Source organism: Aquarana catesbeiana, linkage group LG05 (genome assembly GCF_042186555.1).
Source record: "Aquarana catesbeiana isolate 2022-GZ linkage group LG05, ASM4218655v1, whole genome shotgun sequence".
Taxonomy (NCBI): Eukaryota; Metazoa; Chordata; class Amphibia; order Anura; family Ranidae; genus Aquarana; species Aquarana catesbeiana.
Window position 1 is genome coordinate 428382568 of NC_133328.1, and position 23864 is coordinate 428406431.

At 40.0% G+C, this 23864-nt stretch overlaps 1 protein-coding gene across 2 annotated transcripts in view; it reads right to left on the bottom strand.

Annotated features, from left to right (window-relative positions):
• ZNF407 (zinc finger protein 407) overlaps positions 1 to 23864 on the bottom strand; it is an 823527-nt gene that overhangs the window by 33049 nt on the left and 766614 nt on the right. The gene's annotated exons all lie outside the window — the stretch shown is intronic.

Below are 23864 nucleotides of genomic sequence, written 5' to 3' on the forward strand. Positions count from 1 at the left end.
CGATCTTAACATCTCATCCTGATCTATCCATACACATAGCGCTACACTATATATATATCTGTTACATTACTGGTATATTAAATATAGTTTACAAAGAATCTTTTGTGTTTCCACCATCACATAAAAATGCTGTTGTAGTAGTAGAGAGCTGTGTATATAATTCAAAGCGTTAAATGCCAGCACACTGGAAATATCTATTTCTATTGTTTCTGTTTGACAATCTCAAGAATACAATGTGAAATTGGCTAATTTTCTTGGTACTGTAGCTTATCATCTTAAAACCAAAATAAATTGGGACTTTTAAAGTGAATGGATAGCAAAAACTTTATTTTTTAGCTTTAGGCCCCTTTCACACAGACCGTCTATCCGTTTTTCTTCCATCCGTCGACGGACGACAATGCATTCCTAATGGCAAAAGGATGACCATCCGTTACCATCCGTTAACCTCCGCGTCTGTTTTTATCCGTTTTTTTAACGTACAAGGCTACGTCCAGATCCGTCAAAATGGATATTATCTGACAATGTCCGTTAACATCCGATCAGTTAAGATCCGTTTTGAAGAAATAATTCAAAGATCTTTCTTTGACAAATGAAAAAACAAAGTGAAAAAACCTTTATTTTAAAAGGGTTATTCAGAATAATAAGACTAAAACGGTTTTGAGCATATCATGTGCTTTTTTGTCTTTTTATGCTATCAAAATACAAGGAAATAACCAAATTAATGAATACATTTAAATTTGCACTGCATTATTTATATATATTGGTACTGCCATGGATCTTCTCCTGATAGAAAGTAGTCGGCAAATTGTTCATGAATGGCAATGTAGGATGGGAGGAGCAATGCTTTCTGGGTAATTTCCTTAAAGGCACAGAAACTGCTGTAAACTGATGAAAATGGATACAAAAACGGATGAAAAAATGGATATAAACGTGTACATTAACGGATGAAAACGGATATTAACGGAACGGAAGACGGATGAAAATGGAGATTAACGGAACAGAAGACGGATGAAAATGGAGATTAACGGAACAGAAGACGGATGAAGCAATGGATAAGAACTGATACGTTTTTAACGTGGCTAAACTGATGGTGCCCGTGTGAAAGGGGCCTTATATAGAGTAAGGTGGAGTAAAAGCAGCTAAATGCCAGCACATTGGCAATATCTGGTTATTTCTAATGTTCCAATTTGAGCATCTCAAGAATATAACATCAAATTTTCCTGGTACTGTAGCTTATAATCTTAAAACCAAAACATAAACAAGGACTTTTAAAGTGAATGCATGGCAAAAACTTTATTTTTTCGTTTTAGGAGAGTCTTGGCATAAAACCATTGTTGGTTTATCTTTTTACCATCTGTGCTGTGTCGCCTTAGGGAAACTTCCATTCACTTTTTATTCCAGAGATGCAATAGGAAGTGAGAGATCTTTACAAAGTGAAGGGCATTTGCCTCAAACAAGCGTCCCCATTGAGAGATGTCCTCTCTATTCCTGTTCTGGTGACAACTGTAAAATACAGAATTGCCCATAAAAAGTGGTTGCCAAGACAAAAAGAGAAGGCAACTTACCCAACAGGGACACATGCAACAATAAAAACATGACTGGGATATTTTATCTTGCCTATTCCTTCTGAAACATCAAATGGCCATAGATACACTTTAAGGTACTAGATAACACGATCTTAAATTGGTAACACAAAGAATACAATTGTATTGCTTCATTAAAACCATGGTTCTTTAAAGTCCATACATTACAGCAGTTATCAACAGAATATAATATTCATTCACTCAAAACTCCTATCTTTCTTACTTCTTCACATAACAATAAACATATTTTTACAAAGCAGTTACTTTTATCCTGTTTATTATATTACATCTCAAGTTTTTCATCGGGTTTCTGGAACCAGTAGCCCACTTCATTAGAAGGTGGTGAAACATTGTTAATGCAACAAGAAATAATCACTTTTTATGTCAAACAGTAAAGTGGTTGTAACGGCTTACATATACCCAGTGAAGTCAATTGCCTTAGGTGATACACAGGGATTAAACAAATCCTCCTACATAATGTTCACCTGTTTATCTGCTGCCTTCTCTTCTCTACACCCCTTCAATCCTCAGAAAGCAAGGCGCAGGAATCTGAAGTTACACTCAGGGATCAGTGAGAGCTGATTGGAGTGAAGGGAGACATTCCCCTTATACAGAAACAGAGCTTAGGTTGTCAATCACAGGCTATGTGTTGCCGCTCTCTCCCATCACCTTTTTTCTGGGTGTCAGGAAAATCTGTCAGAAGTGACTCATGCTGATAGCAGTGGAATGAGGCAGCAGAGAAAAATTACACTTCATTCTCTGGACTGAGACATGTACTCACTATAGAGGGATATGCGTTGTCCATATTTCAGGTCAGAGGTTTACAACCACTTTAATGATTCAAAATAAATATGATCAATCCGATCAGAAAGGTGTGCGACAATAATTGGAAAAGGGATGCCACCTCAAATCTGCCTATAAAATTGACTATGTGACATATTCATTCATTTACACAGATGTCTGCAGTATTACACAGAGCTGGATAACCCCAGAAAAATGGGGCAGGGCTCAGGAAAGATCAAACTTTTAACAACATTTATATAATTACATTATTATTTATCAATATGATCAATGCATATAAAAGTAAACAAAGATGGCTCCTTCGTCTTACATCACATGTATACATTCTGTAGTGGTGACAGTCCTACCACTTACTATATTTCTCAAAAATTTGGGGTTGAAATAGGTTGTTTACTTTGCAAGGGAATTTTCCCCTTAGTGAATGTGGTGAAAATTCACTTTGCAAAGCATACCCAATCATGCAAGTAGAAAAAAAAACAAAAAACGGTATTTTTGGTTGCACATGACTGAATGATGGAAGTCAACAGAGCTTCTCCTCAATCGCTAAGCTAAGGTAAAATCCCCTTGCAATGCTAAATGCCTATCTGACTTTATTAACCGCATGCCAACCAGCCGCCGCAGTACAACATGGCTTGGCAACATGGCTCGGCTGCGCGAACCGCCGTCATGGTACGTCGTTACCATAGACGGCCACTAGGGGGCGTGTGCACACCCCCTGCTCGCCCACGGAGCTGACGCGAGTGCCCGGCGGCCAGGACCACCGCCGGGCTCCCGCAATCGTTCGGGGCACACCGAAAACCGGGATCTGTGTGTGTAAACACACCGTTTCCGGTTCTCTGAGGGGAGAACAGACAGATCGTCTGTTCATACAGCGTATGAACAGACGATCTGTCATGTCCCCTGCACAGTCCCCTCCCCCCTTCAGTTAGGACACACACTAGGATACACTTAACCCCTTCACTGCCCCCTAGTGGTTAACCCCTTCACTGCCAGTGACATTTTTACAGTAATCAATGCAATTTTATAGCATTGATCGCTGTAATAATGCCATTGGTCCCAAAAAACGTGTCCGCCATAATGTCGCAGTACCGATAAAAATCGCAGATCGCTGCCATTACTAGTAAAAAAAATTAAAAAAAATTAAAAAAGGCATAAAACTATCCCCTATTTTGTAGACGCTATAACTTTTGCGCAAACCAATCAATATACGCTTATTGTGATTTTTTTTACTAAAAACATGTAGAAGAATACGTATCGGTCTAAACTGAGGGAAAAAAATATTTTTTTATATATTCTTGGGCATATTTATTATAGCAAAAAGTAAAAAATATTGCGTTTTTTCAAAATTGTCGCTCTTTTTTTGTTTATAGCGCAAAAAATAAAAACCGCAGAGGCAATCAAAAACCACCAAAGGAAAGCTCTATTTGTGGGGGAAAAAAGGACATAAATTTTGTTTGGGTGCAACGTTGCACAACCGCGTAATTGTCAGCTAATGCAACGCAGTGCTGAATCGCAAAAAGCGCTCTGGTCTTTGGCCAGCCAAATGGTCCGGGGCTTAAGTGGTTAAATGAACCCCAATGTGTCCACTTTAGTATTTAGCTGAGCCCTTGCATATAGGCAAAATGCAACTGTTAAAGAGACTGGGGATGATTTACTGAGGTTGTCCGCTCTGCAAAATCCTCCATTTGCAAAGTGAATGGTGGTAATTGAAGTGAATTCATGCTTACCCAATCCTGTGGAAGAAAAATGTTATAAGCAGGACATTTCCTAGCACAGGATTAGTCGATTGATATGAACCCAGCTTCATCGTATTTCCTAAGATCAGCAAACATTTACTTCATAGAAGAGAGACTTCAGGCAATTTTTCCTCCGAAATTGATACAATAAAAAAAAAAAACAAAACACAGTAGGCATTTATGCAAAGGCCTGTCATGCAAACAAGTTCCTTTCTTTGTTTAGAGAGGTTTATTTGCATTTTTATCCCAAGGAGCATTGCCTGGAATCTACTTCTATTCAAGTAAGGTCACTCCGTTGGCACTTCATATGCTGACCATATCTCTGTGTTGAGGGGGACCAGCTGGCTGAAGATGTACTACCAAGGGTTTGGGTTCCAGTCCTGCAAGGATCATAAGATGTGAAAGTAATGCCCGGTACACATGATTAGAAAATCGCACGAGAAATACCGCCTTTGAATCAGTCGTACGATAATTGGATCGTATATACAGAGCTTTTGAGAGCCGATCAGGACAGTTCACCCAATATTATTTGATCGGACATGCATGATTTTTTTTTTCGTATGATACTAGATTGTACGATTTTCGTTTAATCAGTACAGCTGTTGTTCGAAAATGCAATACAAATGCATTACAACATTCGATTCGATCTGAGATTTGCATGGGAAAAAAGAACGAATGATCATTCGTCCGATAATCTTATCGTGTGTACCGGGCTTAAGTATATGTGGAATTTGCTCAAACCTACAGTGCAAAACTAACTTTACTAGCGGTGCATTCTCCTTTTGTGGAGGCAACCTGCATTTATTCGAAAACCACTTTTATATCTTTTTATACTTTATGCAAGTTAATATGTTGTAGACACCACTTAGAATTGCATCAGGCTGTAACACCAAATTGTCAGGGGTATATACGAATCTGTCAGAGCCGGGCACTGAGTTCAGTTGGTTACACTGCACTCCCTCCCTGGCCACTGTGCCTGTCACATGGACAAGGAGTTTGGTAGTAGGGTTGGGTGGAGCTGATGTGAAACCGGAAGACTATTTCACCATAGGGTCTGCCATGCTGTTGATCAACAACCCTTGGCAGTGGGTAGATCCAGTCCAACAGCAGCTTCCAAATCCTCCTACTGTCCTGTGCTATCAATCAAACGTAAGACAGACCTGATGGGAAACTAATCTCTCAGTTTCCTAACGGGCTCTGCCCACCCGTTGAGACAATTAATTTCCCAAATAGAGGCATTGCCATACTTGGATAATGACATTATCAATATCCCACATTTATAACAGCTTCCCAGCACAGGCCCCATTCTGAGTACTGGTGTACCTCTGCCAGATCAGAGCTGATCTTAGATTGTTACTAAACCTGGAGTTGGGATTTAATTTCCTTACTAACAGATGCATCAGCTGGAAGCGCTGTATAGACTGTATGTAGCATCAGGAAGGTTCTTTGAACTTGAACCTTTAACCAACAGGATCATATATCTAGTCTAGTCATAAAAATCTGCATTATAAATGATATTCTTGCGCACAGGTGAACACATCATCCCACATGCAGTAAACTAAAATGATTACAGTTTATTGCATGGTATGAATAGACGATAAAATCAGCAATGGTCTTAGATAAAGATGAGAAAATTGATTTGCAACATTTGAAATTCAACCCTGGTTTAGACTGGAGCATGTGTGGTACACTTCACTTGGGGCCTAATTAAAGTGGAACTTTAGTCAGAAAACAAAGTCCTGATAGATTACTTTATTGGCCTGTTATGCAGGTAATGCAAAAAACATAAAAAAAAAGTGCCTATACTGTTTAAAATCTAGTAATGCACTGTCTTATCTTGCTCTGTACAGCTTCAGTTGTTCTCTATTCTCGGCACTGTGCTAGAAATCGGAACCCCTGATCTACTGACAGTCTAAAGATTTATTGCTGCTCAGGGTCTCTGGGCTTCAGTAAAATGGTGGCCTCTAGCAAGAAGGAACATGAACAGGATGCTAGAGGCAATTTACACACACTAATTGTTCCCTGCTAAAGAACATCTTTTTTTTTTTTTTTTTTAAATCAAGTTGGTATGGGTAAAGTTCTGCTTTAATTGAGCTGTAATTGCACTTATAGCTCACCAGCCCCTACAGCTGCATACACTAACCTTCCATTTACTTTCTTGTTACTCTGTTTCCCTAGGGAAAGGGGGTGGAAAAAAATTGTTAGCCTACACTAATTTGTTTTTTTTTAGTTTACTCCCACAAACAAACCAACCATTAAAAAAGAGAAGGGTAATACAGTAAGGGTTCCATCACACACGCGTTGGTCCTCTGAAGAGCGGTCCACAGTGGATCATTTGTGCATCCCATACAGCCAAACATGGCCCTTCTCACAGATATATGCTTAAGTACACCCACGTGAACTAGGCCTTAGAGGGTGACAACATTAGTTTTCCATGGTCCCACTATAGTATATAGTATAACCCAAAACTTTAATAGATTGCAGCTTTTTTCCCCCCTCTGTTTTCACTTGGTGATTTGGCCAGTGACAAACCTCTTGTATTAGAGTGCCCCCCACTCTGAAGGATTGAGCACAGGGGACACCTTTGGACAGCAGCACTGTCAGTCTGGCAGGAGGGGAGTGTTAGAGGTACTAGCAGACTTAAAAACGTTGCAGTCTCTACAGTAAATTTGTATAGCCTTGTATTTTTTCAGGTTTTTTTTTTAGCAGTGACTGCAGGCTCATCTACCCCCTGCAGCCCTCCCACTGCATATCTGCAAGCTATATATATACACACACACACACACACACACACACACACACACACGTCTACAGCTTACTCTGCCCCAGAGCTGCCTACGTTGCCTGGTCTACAGGGGTGGATTACAGTAACAGTGAATTCTATTGATGATAGGGCAGACTAGCTGCACCATTGTTCCCAGCACAAAGCGCGATCTGAAAACAGCAGAGATCGAGCAAGTTGGTCATGTGACCTGGGAGAAAAACAATAAGAGTATTTTGGAGCACTACTTGCTGAAAAACAGATTTAGATTTATAACTGATTTAGGCTCGGTTCACACCTATGCGTTCCTTAATGCTTTTTTGCAGAAATGCACTACAGTCCATTTAACATGGTTTCCTATGGGACACGTTTACATCTTTGCTTTTTTTAGCCACTGCGTTTTTGGAAAGGGTCAGGGACTTTTTTTAAATGCAAAACTATGCTTTTTTTTTTGTTCAACACACTTCAATGGAGAAGCTACAGAAAAGCATGTAGTGCATTTTTGCCACGATTTCACAGAGATTTGTGTTATTTAATCTGCCCAACAACAAATTGGCAAAAAAAAAGCAGAAAAAACGCAAAATGCAAATGGTGCCAAAATCACGTGCACAAAAAAACGCACAGCAAAAAGCACTGCAGAAACGACCAAAAGGAAACTGCATAGGTGTGAACCGAGCCCAAATGATGCAATACGTTGTGCCTTGTTCTGTAATTACCCTCGACCCCCATTGTATCTTAGAGCTTCCAGCACCAGGGTAATTGAATCTCACTGTGATTCTTAGTAGTAAATGGAGCCTGGGATTCTTGCATATTCACATCGCTCAGCTTCAACATTGTCTTTGTTTATTAGAGGATCTTATGTTGTTACAAAGACAACAAATAATGCACAAAGACCCTTTTGGATTAGCCCTTTTAATAGGGGTTTTATTCCATTGAATATATTTTAACCCTTATCTGAGTGTTTAATGCAAGTTATATTAGATGTAAAAATGAAAAGTCCAAAGTGCCCTATCCCTTTTGAACATCAGCAGAGGTGGCAACTTACTTTATACCTTTTGATGGACTATTCAAGTCACCGCAACTGTGGAAGAGTCTGGTAGTTCTGGGGCCCCTTTTGTGTCAAAACTTCAAAGTAGAAGCTATACCGGCGCATCCCGATGGATTAAATCATGGAAATGAACCAGGCAAGATTTTAGATATTTAACTCAACTCTAGTTTAGGAACACAATGCTACAGAAAGACCAGATTAGCACCCTCTCCTTTGAAAGATAAAACTATTACAAATATACAGAGTTTATTTAATTTCATGTGGAATCAGCAGAAAATATTACATCAAGAGACACTGACATTTAACAGTTGAACCCACCCAAAACTGATTTATCAGCAGTGGGTGGACAGCAGCAGGTTGAAAGAGCTCAGAAATTTGGAGGATCTTGTCAAATCTAACTGGACACTGCTGATGTCTTCTAACAGAATGACCGGTTGAGATAAATTAATTATGTGCATTTTAAATGTTAGATTGTTTTTGCTTTTCAGAACATACTTCTAAAAGTTATAAAAGGTGGTATTTTAATTTTTACTGCACTATTTCCATTATTTCCTGTAGTGTTTTTGTACAAAACAATATAACATAGCTCATCTCAGATCAAAAACAGAGGGCAAAATTGTATAAGCATTAAAAATTTAAATTAGAGTGAACCACTGGCATTATTGTTTCCTTTTAAGAACACAAACTAAAATACACCATATTCTGGAAGTAATTGTTTGTTGCTCACAATGACATAAGGATGTCAAAAGACTGTATTTCCAGAAAAGCCGACAGGCACGGTACTTAAGGCACACCAAAAGAATTTGTTAGTGATCTTTAACAGTTAGGCCCCTTTCACACGGGACTGATCCGTGTTGATCCGCCCCGTGTTTATCCGCTGCTCAGCGGGGATCGCTCCGTTTTCCCCAGCTGAGCAGGCAGATGACAGGGCGCTCTGCAGACGGATAGAAAAATAGGATTTTCTTCCGTCCGCAGAATCGGACGAGAGCGGAGCCGGACAACATCGGGTGTTAGCGGATGTACATCCGCTGACACCCGCTATCCCATAGGGATGCATGTATGTCCATATTTCATCCGAAAACGGATGGATGAAATACGGACATACTGTCCGCATGTGTGAAAGGGGCCTTAATCAATTGGTGTTTAAATATCAGAACACTAAGAATCTGACAGGACTGTGGCCTTTGAAGACTGGGTCAGACAACTGTCACTCCAATAAAACAACTATTTACTTATAGTTATTATATATCTACAAACATTTTAAATGCACAATTTGGAATATTTTTAAAATATCGAATACAAGTGTTATGCCTGTTTTGGGCTTGTAACCGCCTAATAAGACACAAAATTACCCTGTGTTCTCTGAAGAATAGTATTGTTCCTGGAAGCTCAAATTCATATACAGACAAGATGTCCCAAGCGATGAGGCCCCTAGCCAATACAAACAGGAAGGAATACATCTTGGAAGAAGTATAATTTAGTGCTACCTACTTTGGAGGTACATTTTGCACAATAATGGTTAATGGGTAACCAAACTGCTATCCAAAATTAAAATAACGCATAAGTCTACCTCTAACATAACTGGCCACACCCATCCAGAAATACAATACCCAAGGTTCTGTCCATATTATGACTATATTTGGTTGAGGGTATACCAATTCTTTTACACACTATTCATACGGCAATTTTTCAAGGCTTACCCAATGTTTTTGAGATTAATGTTTAGCCTATACACAGTTCACCAGGCATTAAGCGTATAAGAGAGATACACAGTGGTTGTGCCTAATTTTTACGCTGTGCAAACTGTTCCATGGCAAATTACAGGTGCAACCAACGTGTTGACTTTTATTGTCCACACATTTCCATTTTATTGCTCAGTAGTAGTGTATAATATCACAAAGCAACAGTAAATTCTATTATGCAGCTTATTAGATCGGAGAGCAATAGCAAGTAATATCACCCAGTAAACTATAAAATGCAAGAGTATATTACATCACCCAGAGGTAGTACATTATATCAGGCAGAAACTGTAGATAACTATGCAAAATATATCATACATCCTTAATTTATCAACTAGGAGTGTGTTACATGACACATTGATGACATATTATATGATCGTGCAACATGTTACATGACACTAACTATATCACCTACGCTTAGTCCATCAAGCAGAAGTAGTACATCACCCTGGAGAAGTATATTACATGATATAATATCATAATATATAACATAGCCAGATTTTAAAGACGTCCTCCAACCAAACATATCAACCAGGCACCATGAACCACAAGCATCCAAACAAAGCTTTTCTACTAACATTTCCTGAAAAAAAGTGTAATGGTGCTAACTTCACAATAATATGAATGCTCAGTAAAGAGTTTTGTGATGCATTCCCTATTAAAAAAACAATGAAAAAGCAGCATCACAGTATTTTTTTTACAGACTGCTGTGGCACTCATGTGTAAAAGGCCCATTCGCTTTGGAAAGGCATGGCCTATACACAAATCCATAGCTCAAGACTTGCTCCTCTCAAAATACATAGACTATCTAGGTGCTGGTTACAATAGATCATCTTTACTCTCCTTCAAAGATATGAAAAAAATATCAGCCACACTCCAAACTTAGCTCATTTTGCTTTATTTATTAATTGTCAACAAAGAGACTGAATAAATGTCTCGGCCTGAAAACCAACCTTCCTTGATGTGTTTTACCACTCCTGGTTTTTGCTCTAAAGTATAGGGGAATTGAATAGCTTAAATAAAATGACCTGAGCAGCGATAGCATACAGTGCCTCCAATGACCATCACTCTTCAATCAGAATTGAGTGTAGACCGTATTGAATTTGTATAGTGACACCAACACAGACAACATGAGCAGTAAGAAAAGAACATTGCTGAACGAACTTGGAAAAGGTTCTTGGTTCACACAATAGAGATGCAAAGGTCAGTAAAGTTTAAAATAGATTTAAGCATTTTTTTAATTCAAAACTATTCATTCATTCATTATTCATATTTTACAAAATGGATCAAATCACCAAAAAACATTGATCCATTTCCAAAGAATGACTGTGGTTTTAAGGTAATGACATTTACTGCTTAAGTGCGATTCAAACAAACTGGAGAGACATGATGGCTGTACTATAGGAAGTAGACTACAGCTATAGAAACAAATGAACATTGTTAAGCTGGACATTTTTTGGGTGAAGGGATAAACAAATCGGATTGCTCCTTTAAAAAAATGAGAGATTTTATGACTGTTCATATTTTTAATTAAAACAACTAAATTTAAACACTACCAAAGGAGAAAATACTAAATGAACAATCTAAAAGTAGCATCATTTCCTCCTCTCCTCGGTAATGAGTATAAAATGAAAACAGAACATACAAATTATAAATATTAAGGAGATAAATAAGTCAGTACATTTATGAGCTTTTGTCCACTATGTGTCCCCACACTAAATAAAAACATAAAAACCTATATTAAATTCTTAATGCTGCATAAAATAAAGCAATTTAATTTATAGTGTCATCTGCACTCAGGAATTTCTGAGCTTCCAAAAAAAAAAATATCAAGCCAGCCTCTAACAAACGGTGGCATTTTATTCAGTAGCATTGTGCTTGCCACGTACTGCTACAATATTACAATCACTCCACGGATCACTACAGGCTGATCCTGACGTCTCCGGTCGTGTGAATTTACAGCGGCTGCACTTAGCACAGGCTGATTTCTAACAGAATTACTTCTGATGAATTTGAATGCAAATTTCAGGCGCCATTCAAGCAGGCGATGCTAAAACGAGTCACATCGCTGGCTTCAGATATCTTGCATTTAGCAAGTAACACCTACTCATGAAAAGAATGAAAACTGACAACAATGTAATACAATTATTACCAGTCTAACATTCAAGAAGGAGCAGCACTTTTATTGTTTCCAAATGATTAAGTGCTTTTCCACAATGCACGCTTGATATAAAGCACAGGACACAAGACGCTGCGTTTTTTCCTACATAGCAAGAATCTTGTCACATTAGGAAAGGGATATCCTTCAAATGATTTAGTGTGTGCTTGATGTTTAATGCGGTCACAGTTTGCTCTGATGGAGAATGTATACAACAGAGGTATAGCGACTTCACTACGGTAGTGCCAGCTTGTCATTCTGATATAGACATAATAATGGCAGTGCTCCGAACAAAAGAGAAGGATGATGAGATGGGTACTTTCATTACGAATGCCTGGCACAGATGGCTCTTAAGGGCTGTGGGCTCTATTTCAATGAAATTTCAGTCACCTTCACATTGGATCATCTTTGTAGACATGAGGCACTGGTACAGTAGGGCAAAGGCTTGCCAACTGCTTATCTAAATGCCCCAAAACACAGCCAAGAATATGAACTGAGACCTGTCCCATCTGCTGAGCTGGATGGCTGTGGTCCTTTTTACTTATATAGCATTGTGGCATATTCTTTCAATTCTCACACTATTAAACTCAATTTATTCCTTTGCATGGCTGTTCTGAGAGCATGGTTATCTAGAGCATGCATTACTGGAATGATACTGTCTGTAATTATTAATTCACTACACTGCAGCAGTATTGGGAAAAATTATTTGCACAATATGAATGGGCATAACAAACAAAATTTTCCACCTTTTATTATAATTTTCTGCCAGGCCAGTGGATCTCAACCTGTTACAGGCAATACTTAATTTGAGGACACAGAACACTAGACAGCATACATTAGGGGAGTTGTAAAGGCAGAAGGTTTTTTATCTTAATGCATTTTACTCGTTAAAATAAAAAACCTTCTGTGTGTAGCAGCCGCCCCAGCACCCCCTAATTACTTACCTGAGCCCCCTCTCTCTCCAGCGAAGTCCACGAGTGTCTTAGACATCCGGGACTGAAACACAGCAGCGCGCCATTGGCTCCCACGGCTGTCAGAGTCAGTTAGCCAATCAGGGGAGAGAGGGGGCGGGGCTGATTTCTGAATGGACACTCAGAGCTGTGACTCGGCTCGGGTACCCCCATATCTTGCTGTGGGGGCACTTGACAGAAGGGAGGGGCCAGGAGCAGCGAAGAGGAACCCTAGAAGAGGAGGATCTGGGCTGCTCTGTGCAAATCCACTGACACAGAGCAGGTAAGTATACATGTTATTTAAAAAAAAACCAAAAAAAAAAAGAGACTTTACAATTACCTTAAGTCTCCTAAATTATCTTCATTTTGAGCAGTAAATCACCTTAAAACCCTTTTAAAAAATATAAAATGGTAACACAATCCAATATGCAGAAAAGTGCATTTTATTATATTAAACAAAACTGCAAAAACGCAAGTCTTTCCAGGCTGTCAGCCATTTAAACTTTAAAGTTATAGTACTAACAGCAGCTATCACAAAAGAACTGCTTTTACCTTTATTAGCTAGATAAATCACTTCTGTCTACTTCATTGTAATGCATTTGTTTTTACCTTTATTAGCTTAGATAAATTACTTTTGTGCACCCCCTGAAACTTTTTTTCTTTATACTGAAACTTTCACTTGCTTGCCGTCAGGCCCAAACTCCACCCACCTTTCACCCCCCTGAGGAGAGCATTTACAAATAAAAAAAAAAAAAAAATTATATATATATATATATATATATATATATATATATATATAAAATAACATGACCTGTATATGACTGGAGTTCTGGTTTAACTGTCATACTAACCCTCCTGCTACAGTATTTTGAGTCTCTGACAAAGAAGTAGTACGTCTGACTTTAACTTTTCTGATCTGCATAATTGTTCCAGATCAGTGACAAAGTAATGATGCCAATGGCTTGCCGTACAGGCAAAGCAACTTGAAATTACAGGCAAAGGGCAGCAATGGCAGCCCCTATATTTCTCAAAAGATAGGCTTACTTTAAATAAAAAGTAACTGTATGAAAGCCTAAACACCATCATTTGAAAAGTGTACGATTAAAACATAGGCTATAATTAGAAAAATATCAAGAAAGGGTTATATGTTCTAAAACTGTACACAGCAAGACTCTGAGGTTTCTCCCACACAACATTGTTTTTAAATTGGGCCCACAGGGTACATTTTGTGATATTTTGTTTTATATCCAACACGTTTAATCAAGTCCCCTATTGGCAATGATCACTGTAACTGGTACTTGCTGCTCACCTAATTGGATTGACCGCACTTTCTAGTACCAAAATATAATCAATCTATTGCCTGGTTTCAATGACATCTCAAACTCTTAACTTCAGCATAATCACAGAAGGAACTGCCAAACTTTTACATATTTCCAAATTAAATTATAACTGGTTTTAAATATTTCCTAAAAAACTTACAATTTTTGTTACAAAATGTCTTTTGTGTTTTAAAAAAAACAATTGAAGAAAGTGCTAGGTAAACTGGGGGATTCAATGGCAAATGAGTGGGGATGGTACCACAACACACTGCCAGATTTCTGCAGTTCTATAACTACTATGAATCTAGTCAAGATTTAGTGATTCTGGAGCAAGAAACTTAAAACTTTGTTGGGCAAAACACAATCTTTGATTTTTTTTTTCTTTTTGAGTATAGAAGGAATGAAAGCACCACAATAATTGGATTAGTTACTTTGGGCTGTCACACTGGCGCCCGACTAAATACTAAATCTATTCTCTCTACATAAGACCAGTAGAGATATGTATTCAATGCCAGCAAACAAGCCCTGATAAAGGGGGATTTGCAACCCACCAACATTTGTTGGCTTTTTACCTTTAAACTTATACTGGACTAATCCAATCATTATGGCTCTCTCATCCCTTCAATACTCTATAGATGTTTCCAAGGAGCTATATATACACTGAGCAAAATTATAAACTCAACACTTTTGTGTTTACCCCTATTTATCATGAGCTGAACTTAAAGATCTATGACTTTTTCTATGTACACAAAAGGCCTATTTCTCGCAAATATTGTTCACAAATCTGTCTAAATCTGTGTTGGTGAGCACTTCTCATTTGCCAAGATAATCCATCCACCTAACAGGTGTGGCATATCAAGTTGCTGATTAGACAGCATGATTATTGCACAGTTGTGCCTTAGGCTGGCCACAATAAAAGGCCACTCTAATATATGCAGTTTTATCACACAGCACAATGCCACAAATGTCGCAAGTTTTAAGGAAGTGTGCAATTGGCATGCTGACTATAGAAATGTCCACCAGTGCTGTTGCCCTTGAATTGAACGTTCATTTCTCTAACATAAGCCATCTCCAAAGGTGTTTCATAGAATCTGGCAGTACATCCAACTGGCCTCACAACCGCAGACCATGTGTAACCACACCAGCCCAAGACCTCCACATCCAGCGTCTTCACCTCCAAGATCGTCTGAGACCAGCCACCCGGACAGCTGCTGCAACAATTGGTTTGCATAACCAAAGAATTTCTGCACAAACTGTCAGAAACCATCTTAGGGAAGCTCATTTGCATGCTCGTCGTCCTCAACGGGGTCTCGACCTGACTGCAGTTCATCATTGTAACCGACTTGAGTGGGCACATGTTCACATTCGATGGCGCCTGGCACTTGAGAGGTGTTCTCTTGATGGATGAATCCTGGTTTTCACTGTACAGGGCAGATGGCAGACAGCATGCATAGCGTTGTGTGGGAGAGCAGTTTGCTGATGTCCACGCTGTGGATTGAGTGGCCAATGATGGCGGTGGGGTTATGGTATGGGCAGACGTATGCTATGGACAATGAACACAGGTGCATTTTATTGATGGCATTTTGAATGCACAGAGATACCGTGACGAGATCCTGACCATTACCTCATGTTGCAGCATGATAATACACGGCCCCATGTTGCAAGCATCTGTACACAATTCCTGGAAGCTGAAAACATCTCAGTTCTTGCATGGCCAGCATACTCACCGGACATGTCATCCATTGAGCATGTTTGGGATACTCTGGATCGGCGTATATGACAGCGTGTTCAGGTTCCTGCCAATATCCAGCAACTTCACACAGCCCTTGAAGAGGAATGGACCAACATTCCACAGGCCACAATCAACAACCTGATTAACTCTATGCGAAGGAGATGTGCTGCACTGCGTGAGGCAAATGGTGGACACACCAGATACTGACTGGTTTTCGGACCCCCCTAATACAGTAAAACTGCACATTTTCGAGTGGCCTTTTATTGTGGCCAGCCTAAGGCACACCTGTGCAATAATCATGCTGTCTAATCAGCATCTGGATATGCCTGTGAGATGGAGGGATTATCTCGACAAAGGAGAAGTGCTCACTAACACAGATTTAGACAGATTTGTAAACAATATTTGAGAGAAATAGGCCTTTTGTGTACATAGAAAAAGTCTTAGATCTTTACGTTCAGCTCATGACAAATAGGGGCAAACACAAAAGTGTTGCATTTATAATTTTGCTCAGTGTATGTATCTTTTATATGTTACCTCTTTAAAATATTAATTTTGTTTAGCTCTTTGTAAAAAAACAAAACAAAAACTTATATGTGTAGTGCTTACTCCCATAGAAGCCAGTGGAAATTTGCTCAGGTTCTTCCCCAGTAGTTTTCCCTGCACCCAGGCACACAATCTCAGCCACACTTCCTCAAAAAACAAAAGAGAAACTCCTGCGCTGCTGGCGGACTCCTAAACTAACAAGGGGACACTGCTGCAACACCTATAGTACTGCTCCAAACAGACAAAACAAAACTGAGTTATGGGGGGGAGTAGTGGTTGCGCTGTGATGGGGAGAGGATAAGAAAGGGGGGGGGGGGGGGACTATACTAAACTGGAGTGTATGTAACACACATGCCAAGTAACCCAAAAAAAGGGGGTCTATAACACACAAAATGACAATAGCCCACTGACTAGTGCCTGTGATGAGTGATTAAAATAACCACTAAATAAGTGTATAGCATGAAGGAAATAGAATGGCATCCAAATAAATAATGCACATAATAAAAGTGCAAACAAGCCAATGAGATAATAGCAAATGGTGAACAATGGGTGAATACAATATTAAGTGCATAGGTGAGTAGAGTAATATAAATAGATCCCATTAATAAACATGATAAAAAAACTTAAAACATGTGAAAAAATAAAAATATATAAAAATATATAAAAAACAATCCCGCCACCAATGTGAGACTTCTGAGTAAAGTCCAAAACCACAACAATGGATGTGTCAGGGGTAGAGGGGTGATCTGCGATGGGGGCACCTCAGTGTGCACAGGCCCCTTACCTTACAGCTGTAAGGTATACAGCATAAGTATTAGGCGCCCAGAGGGTGATGGAATCCAGGAAGTTGCAGCAAATGGTATAGCTCACAAATGTAGTGGTATCATATGTGAAGAAAAAAGATGAACAGCATATAGTGTGATACCGTTTGAGAAATAGAAACAGGCAGGCTAAGGGAGGGGGGAAGGGGGGGTTGCACTCACTTGTGAGTGCAACCCCCCCTTCCCCCCTCCCTCAGCCTGCCTGTTTCTATTTCTCAAACGGTAAAAAAAAAAAGGGGGGAAGGGGGGAGGGGAAGGGGGGGTTGCACTCACTTGTGAGTGCAACCCCCCCTTCCCCCCTCCCTCAGCCTGCCTGTTTCTATTTCTCAAACGGTATCACACTATATGCTGTTCATCTTTTTTCTTCACATATGATACCACTACATTTGTGAGCTATACCATTTGCTGCAACTTCCTGGATTCCATCACCCTCTGGGCGCCTAATACTTATGCTGTATACCTTACAACTGTAAGGTAAGGGGCCTGTGCACACTGAGGTGCACCCATCGCAGATCACCCCTCTACCCCTGACACATCCATTGTTGTGGTTTTGGACTTTACTCAGAAGTCTCACATTGGTGGCGGGATTGTTTTTTATATATTTTTATATATTTTTATTTTTTCACATGTTTTAAGTTTTTTTATCATGTTTATTAATGGGATCTATTTATATTACTCTACTCACCTATGCACTTAATAATGTATTCACCCATTGTTCACCATTTGCTATTATCTCATTGGCTTGTTTGCACTTTTATTATGTGCATTATTTATTTGGATGCCATTCTATTTCCTTCATGCTATACACTTATTTAGTGGTTATTTTAATCACTCATCACAGGCACTAGTCAGTGGGCTATTGTCATTTTGTGTGTTATAGACCCCCTTTTTTTGGGTTACTTGGCATGTGTGTTACATACACTCCAGTTTAGTATAGTTCCCCCCCCCCCTTTCTTATCCTCTCCCCATCACAGCGCAACCACCACTCCCCCCCATAACTTCCTCAAAAAAAGTCTAGGGGTGTTATTTTTCGTTGTTTTTATTTTTGGATAACTTGGATAGGGTTGAGGGATTTGAGTGGTATACTCCAAGACAAAACTATGTACAACGAGGACAATTAACTCCTGTGTTTTTATTTCAATAAATATTTTAAACTTTACTACACTATCTGGAACCTTTCTTCCACATTTACCACTAACATTGAGTATACCATAGAGGAGGTACCATTCACCATAGGGAGCGGTCAGTCAGATTTACCAGAGAAGGACCCCTAGAGGCAGTTTTAAGCACTTGGCAACAACTTTATTTTCATGCTGTTACCTTACAGTAGTAAGGTCAGAGGCTAGTGCACACAGAGGTGTCATCACACCAGATTGGCTAAGCACCAGCTATTTATTCACTATTTATAGTGAAGGGACTCAGCACTTATCCATTAACTTTGACTTATAATTAAATTGACTTATGGATTAACACCTTGTTGGATTGCAACTTGCTTATTCACTCAGGCAGTCTGAGTGGTACGTGGGACATTTGATTTAATTGCACCTTATTTATTTATTCACTTACTTGCGGTTTTTGCACATGAATATTATGTCTGTCACCAATTTACCAAATGAACCATTTTAGCTTGTGTTTGCAAAAGTTTTCTGTAGGATTACCTTCATATTTATACACCTGTATATATTGATGCTTTTTTGTAGCATTGTACTTTAACCACTGGAAGGATTTGCCCCCTTAAAGACCAGGGCATTTTTTTGCGATATGGCACTGCCAATTGCGCGGCCCTGTGACGCTGTACCCAAACAAAATTGACCCAAACAAATTTTTTTTTCCCCACAAATAGAGCTTTCTTTTGGTGGTATATGATCACCTCTGTGGTTTTTATTTTTTGCGCTATAAACAATAAAAGAGCAACAGTTTTGAAAAAACAAAAAATACATATTTTTTAATTTTTGCTATAATAAATATCAAAAACAAAAAATAAAAAAATGTCTTTATCAGTTTAGGCCAATAGGTATTCTTCTACATATTTTTGGTTAAAAAAAAAAAAATCGCAATAAGTGTATATTGATTGGTTTGCACAATAGTTATAGCGTCTACAATATAGGGGATAGATTTATGGCATTTTTATTATAATTCTTTTTTTTAACTAGTAATGGCGGTGATCTGCGATTTTTAGCGGGACTGCGACATTGCGGCGGACTGATCGGACACTTGACACTTTTCTGGGACCATTGACAATTTATACAGCGATCAGTGCTATTTAAATGCACTAATTACTGTGTTAATGTCACTGGCAGGGAAGGGGTTAACACTAGGGGGCGATCAAGGGGTAACAGTGTTCCCTCAAGTGTGTTTCTAACTGTGGGGGGATGGAACTGACTGGAGGAGGAGACAGATCACTGTTCCCAATTACTAGGAACAGCAGATCTGTCTCTCCTCCCCTGTCAGAACGGGGATTTGTGTGCTTACATACACAGATGCCCGTTCTGGCTCTCGTGCCCGCGATCGCAGGTGGCCAGCGGACATCGCGGCCGCCAGCCACATGCATCGGGTCCCCCGTCATGCAGTGGATGCGCACCTGCTATGGCTCTTAAATGTGTTTACGTACAGGTACGGCGATTTGCGGTAACGAGCCGACCTGCCGCCATATGACGACGGCTGGTCGGCAAGTGGTTAAGTAGAAGTTTATCACACATCACACTAACTGTGGACTTGGCTTTGTAGTGGAAACAGTTTAATGCAAACTCCTTTCTCCTGTCCCCTTGAACAAACACACAGCTGACTCTCTAGTACAAGAAGGGTGGCAGCAGCCCAAAAGTCTTTAAGATCTCTCACAGCAGTCTGCACTCACAAAATATTCAGGGACAGTTGGTTGCCTCCTTCCAAATTCCAAGCGACACCTTTCTCCAGTGATACCAGTCTCTGAGGCTTCAGCATCCAGGCCCTTAGGTCGCCCCCCTGAGGCCTCACGAACAGCAAGCACATGGCAGTGTTGTAAGACTGATCCTCTGCAGGAAAAGACCCAGAAGCTCTCTCAAAGTATTTATGCAGACTCCCAACAGCCTTCAGGGCCCTGCTCTCTGGGATTGGCCAGGGCTGCATAAATATACATACTGCCATCTGCATAGCTCCATATTTATTATCCAGAGACTTCTACAGCTCTCTGGGGAGCAGAGGGAGCAATCAGACTAGCAGCAGCTGAGAACACTGAACTGACCTAATTATGCAGCTGCACTGGTTACAGAGAGCACAACTAGGATTGCCCAAGGCTGGCCATACATTATACAATTTTCTTGTACATTTTTGCTTTAGATTTACCAAAACAATATAATATGAGGTCAGATCTAAATGCTTTCAATTTGAATGCAATAAGGCAGGCCCTTACACTACATAGTTTAAAGTAAATCTAAAGGAATTGAAAAATAAAATTGTATAACTTATGGCCAGCATAACTAAAACACACACAGCACCCCTAAACACAGTGAGCCAGCACAAAATCTAACTAATATTGGATAAAAATTAAAAAGTAATGTTTAGGGACTTGGTATGAACGCATGGCCTGGTAAGGCCCATTGTTCCATCCCTTGGGACTTTAAATGAAATTTGTGGCCTGGTAAGGTCACACATTTCCATCCCTATCATGAATCAAAGGGGAGCGAGCAAGGGGGTGAAACTTTGTATGAGGCACGTGGTTGCAAAAAGGTAAGTTGGTGAACATAATTGGTTTTATTGATTGCCATAGGATACAACCAAGCATAGCAAGTAATACACATAACAAAGGTATATGATAATGCAGTACATAAAATCTTAAAATCAGTATTACATAATATAGCAAGAGCCTTCCAGAGTTCACCAGAGCAATCGTTGAATAAAACAATAATGCATCATACTTGCAGAACCTGTGAACTTCTTGGTCCTAAATGGAGGTATTGAAAGTAAACTTGATGTTCAAGTAATGTTAAATGAAAACATGGCATATGACAGCTCAGCGCATTTCGTGGCTAGGAGGCCACTCGTCAGGAGTGAGCACAAGATGTATCTATGAGTAAAAAATTAAGCTTAGATGAAATGATATAAGCGAACATGTAAAATGGTGGGGTGTGGGACCCTCAAAACAAATACCTGTTAACTCTTAATAGTCCGTATGGTGGTGGTGTAATACCGGGTACCATGACCGTCCGAAATAGTGCTCCCACCAGGAGCCGTGGCGGGCATCTCGTCCAAAGCGCCCCAAAAGGCATCAACCAGAGCAGGTACGGGAATGCAAGGCAACCTGGAAGTGGGTTGGAAGTGGGGGTGAACCATAGTATACTGCACAGAGGGGGAGAGTGGGGAGGTGAATGAAGAGAGCCAAACTGTGGGATGGGTGAGAGGGGTAAAAACTGGCAGCCAGAGGCTGGGATGTGAGGTGAGGTGAAGAAAGAGGGGGGTTGAAAAGAGAAAGTGACCACCAGTGAGAGCAGGGACGTAAGCGCCAAAGGAATAGTGATGTGGATGAACTAATTACCTGTAATGAAAAGGGCTGGTGACAGGAAAGGAAGAATCCTGAACTGGAGTGCAGGCCTGTGTGAGGGGGAGCCTTGAATGCCAGCCAGCACCCGCCCGAGGGACGCCCATAAAGGCGCCAAAGCGATAAAGCCGCCGATGTCACGCCAGCACAGCAGAGTGAAGGGGGGAGATAGGGGGCGGGATGGGTCAGACAAGTGATGCTTGACCCTCCGCCAACGGAAGTCCCCCGATCTGCTCGTGGGCGTGGTCACCGCACACGTGGGCATGACAGCGCTCGAAGAGCACCGCACGTCCAGCATGGGATGCGTGACATTGACGTGCGATGGTGGCGCCCACGCCCCCCCAGGCGTCAGAGGCTGGGGGTGGGGGGAGGGGCCGCCAGGCACGTCACAGCTCCTGGAATAGGAGAACAAAATCTAACTAGTCTTAGTACCGATCTAAGAGGGTGCTACATATGTTTTGGTACAACAGGTAAAGTGGTCTCCCAAAAGAAGGAAACAAGTTGCACATCCCCAACCAACAGCATCACATATAAAACACTTTTAAAGAAATGCAAGAACAGATGAGAAGTACTTGACATGTATCCGTCTGGAAACGGTTACAAAGCAATTTCTAAGGCTTTGGGGCTCCAGCGAACTAACGTGAGAGCCATTAGCCACAAATGGAGAAAACTTGGAGCAGTGGTGATCTTTCACAGGAGTGGCTGGCCTACCAAAATTACTCCAAGAGCTCGAAGACGACTTATCCAGGAACCCAGAACAACATCTAAAAGAACTGCAGGGCTCACTTGCCTCAGTTAAGGTCAGTGCTCATGATTCAACAATAAGAATGAGACTTCCAAAGTGAAAGCCACTGCTGATCAAAAAGAACACAAAGGCTCAACTCACATTTGCCAAAAAACATCTCGATTTTTCCCCAAGACTTTTGAGCAAACATTCTGTGGACTGATGAGACAAAAGTTGAACTTTTTGGAAGGTGTGCATCCCATTACATCTGGTGTAAAACTAACACAGCATTTCATAAAAAGAACATCATAATAACAGTGAAATATGATGGTGGTAGTGTGATGGTCTGGGGCTGCTTTGCAGCTTCAGGACCTGGATGATTTGCCTTAATTGATGGAACCATGAATTCTGAACTCTACCAGAAAATCCTGAAGGAAAATGCCCAACCATTAGCTCGCGACCTCAAGCTCAAGCACAATCGGGTTATGCAGCAGGACAATGATCTGAAACACACCAGCAAGTCCACCTCTCAATGGCTCAAAAACCACCCTCCAAAATTAATGTTTTGGAGTGGCCTAGTCAAAACCTGAACTTAACTCAGATTGAGATGCTGTGGCATGACCTTAAATAGGCCGTTCATGCTCAAAAACCCTGCAATGCGGCTGAATTAAAACAATTCTGCAAATAAGAGTGGGCCAAAATTCCATCAAAGTGATATGAAAGACTCATTGCCCTTGTTGCTGCCAAGCAACTTTTTCACATAGGCAGGTTTGGACAGCTTTTTTCCATAGTTAAAACCCCTCCATTTAAAAAAATGCATTTTTTATTTACTCTGGTTATTTTTGTGTAATATTAAAATTTGTTTGATGATCTGAATCATTTAAGTGTGACAAATATGCAAAAAACCCCCAAAAAAATCAGGAAGGGGGCAGCACTGTATGGCAGCCCAAAAAAATAAAAATACTGTGATGCCGTAATAGAATGTTTTTGGTTTTTATACCTGCTAAACTATGTTTCAATACAGGGAGCATGCCATTAGAGTTATACAAATGTATATGCATGTGTACAGATATATATATATATATATATACACAGTAAACATTCATTCTTATTTAGTGGATTCACAAAGTACCTGTTTGTACACCTAAGATACTAGAATGCTGATTGTAAAATTCAAGCAATCTAAGTAAATTACTTAAATTCTGTATATCTTTTCTTTTATTTGCAATAAAAAGTGAGATGGATTTGATTTTTATTATGAAAAGCGACCGAATGGCAGAGTTTATATCAAGATACACATGCCCCATGGCTATTAATCCTATTTTATATCATGAATACCTGATTATCTTTTTCATGACCATGCACATTGCTTGGTTCCACTGTTTAATTAGCTTTCTATTCAGGCACAACCAATTTATACATGTGTAATACAATGT